Below are 2,500 nucleotides of genomic sequence, written 5' to 3'. Positions count from 1 at the left end.
GCGACGCGGGGACGCGGCGCAGAGGAAAGACGGACGGACGGACCCCGTCCCGGAGACGAGAACCGAAAGGAAAACACGGAAGCACACACGCGGCAGAGACGGCCCCGGACCGGGGGGGGACGCGGCCGCCAGGCGGCGGGCGCGACGGCCTTCGGCGGGGAGAGGGAGAGAGCGAGAACGGCGACGGCGCCCCTGGCGCCCCGAGACGGCGACAGAGAGGGACGGGGAAGGGAAGGAGAGGACGACGCGGGGGTCGCCCCCGCCCCCCCCGGCGCTCGCGCCTCGCGCGCGGCAGCACGGCACGGTACCCGCGCGGTACCCACCCGCAGACAGCCGCCCGCGCGGGGGGAGGCCGGGGGGGGGCGAGGCCCGCGCGCCTCGCCTCCCCCCCTCTCGCCCTCGTCTCTCGGCCCTCGGCGGGGCGCTCTCGACGCCGCCCCGTCTCTCTCGCTCTCTTTCTCCCCGGCCGCCGCGCCGCCGCTCGGCGACGCGGCCCCCGGCGAGGACGAGCTCCGCCCCAGCGGCTCGCTCCGGGAGCGGGGAGCTACGGAGCGCTCCCCGAGTCTGCATTTAGGGGGACGAAGGCCCTCGGGCGCGGCCACGACGGCCACGGCCACGACGACGGGCCTGCGAGGCGACCCCAGCCGCGCCGCCGGGGTGGCAACCCCCGGGCGGCGATTGATCGTCAAGCGACGCTCAGACAGGCGTAGCCCCGGGAGGAACCCGGGGCCGCAAGTGCGTTCGAAGTGTCGATGATCAATGTGTCCTGCAATTCACATTAATTCTCGCAGCTAGCTGCGTTCTTCATCGACGCACGAGCCGAGTGATCCACCGCTAAGAGTTGTCTGGCTTTCGGCACCGAACCCCGCACACGGGCGGAGGGGGCCCCTTTTTTTCTCTCTCGCCGAGGGGGCACGCACGCGGGCCGCCCCCGGCTTCGACCGTACGAGCACACAACGCAACGAACCGAGTGGGGGGGGAAAGAAAAACCATCCGAGAGCGAAACGCCCAACGGAACGCTCCGAAGGTCGGCGGGAAAGGCGGGGGGACCCGCGTCCCCGACCGCCTCCCCCCGCCGCTACGAGCGAGGGGAGACGCCGCCGGCAAACTGTGCCGTCCTCCGGAGGCGGCCCAGGCGCCCGGGCTCGGCCCGGCCTCCGCACGGAGGAGGCACGCGGCGCGCGCCGGACCGCGGGGGGACACGGCGGCCCGCCCGGCCTCGCTGCAACGGGACGACGGGACGCACGCGGCCGGGGGCGCGGCCGTCGGCCCCCGCGCGCGCCGCTCTCCCTTCTCACCGCCGCTCCGCGGACCCGCGGAGCGCCGCCGCGCCACCGCGCGGCCGGCTCGCTCTCTCTCCCCAGCGGCCTTGCCGCGCTCGAGACGGCACACGACGGCCACCGCCCAACCGGCAACGCCCCCCGCGGGACCGCTCCCGCCGGGAAGGGCGAGCGCCCGGCGGACGCGCTCCGCCGCCGGCGCCGGAGGCGGGCGCCGCACCGAGACCCGAGCCGGCGTCGCGAGCGCCCGGAGCCTGCCGGACGGCTGACCCGCCGCCGCAACGGCCGCACTCCCGGGACCGCCGCCGCCTCGCACCGTCACGGAGCCCCTTTTTCCTCGGGCACGCGCGGCCCAGGGGAAGGCGTGCGGCGCCGAGCCGGGGGGGTAGGCGGGGAGGGGGGCAGCGACGCCCACCCTTTTCTCCCCGCTGACCGGGCGGGGAGACCGGGCGGGGAAGCGCCCCCCCCCCCCAACCCCCCACGGCCGCCGCGCGCACGACCTTCCTCCGGGGCTCCGCGAGCGGACGGAGAAAAGGGCGACGGGGAGGCGGCGGGCGGGGCCCGGGCCGGGACCGCCGCCGGCGACGGCGGGCGCCGTCCGGCCGGCCGTCCCCGCTGGCGGGGGACACTCGCCGAGCGGCGCCGCCGCCGCTCGGCACGGGGCCGCCCGCGCTCGCGGACTCTCCGGCGACGGAGGGACCTGCCGAGCGCTCGGCCCCGGGCGGGCGGGCGGTCGCTGAGCCGGGGACGGCCGGCGACCGGCGCCGCCGGCGCGCTCGAGGAGAAGGCCGTCGAGGGGAGAGAGACGGCGCGGCCGCGCCGCGCGCGGCGCCGCACCCCAGAGACCGCAGAGGCGGCCGAGGAAGGAGGAGAGCGCGGCGGGCCCCGGCGGCCGCAACCCCGCAGCTGAGGAAGGGGCGAGAGAGCGCGCGCTCTCTGCCGGCGTCGCCCGTTTCGAGGCGAGCGGGTCGGCCCCCGCGGCCGACCGCGCGCCGCGGCCTCTCCGCCGAGGCCGGGCCGCGGAGAGGGGGGGGCAGGGCGCCCCTCCCCGGCGCGGCGCGACAAACCCCCCGCGCGCGGTAACGCGGCGGGACGACGGCCGCGCGGCCGGTGGCCGCGGGCACCACCGCAGGGGATCACGCGGGAGTAGCTCCCCACCCCTCAATGGAGCCGCGCACCGCCGCCCGGCAACCGCCGCCGCCGCCGCCGCGGCGGAAGGA

At 78.7% G+C, this 2,500-nt stretch overlaps 1 non-coding gene across 1 annotated transcript; it reads right to left on the bottom strand.

Annotated features, from left to right (window-relative positions):
- Positions 1-690: 690 nt before the first annotated feature.
- Positions 691-843, bottom strand: LOC144248083 (5.8S ribosomal RNA). Its single transcript, XR_013341487.1, has one exon. It is a non-coding gene; the product is annotated as a 5.8S ribosomal RNA (ribosomal RNA).
- Positions 844-2,500: the final 1,657 nt, after the last annotated feature.

This window comes from Lonchura striata, chromosome 37, assembly GCF_046129695.1.
Source record: "Lonchura striata isolate bLonStr1 chromosome 37, bLonStr1.mat, whole genome shotgun sequence".
NCBI classification, from domain to species: domain Eukaryota; kingdom Metazoa; phylum Chordata; class Aves; order Passeriformes; family Estrildidae; genus Lonchura; species Lonchura striata.
The sequence above is the reverse complement of the archived record's forward strand: the minus strand, read 5'-3'. Positions and strand labels throughout refer to the sequence as shown.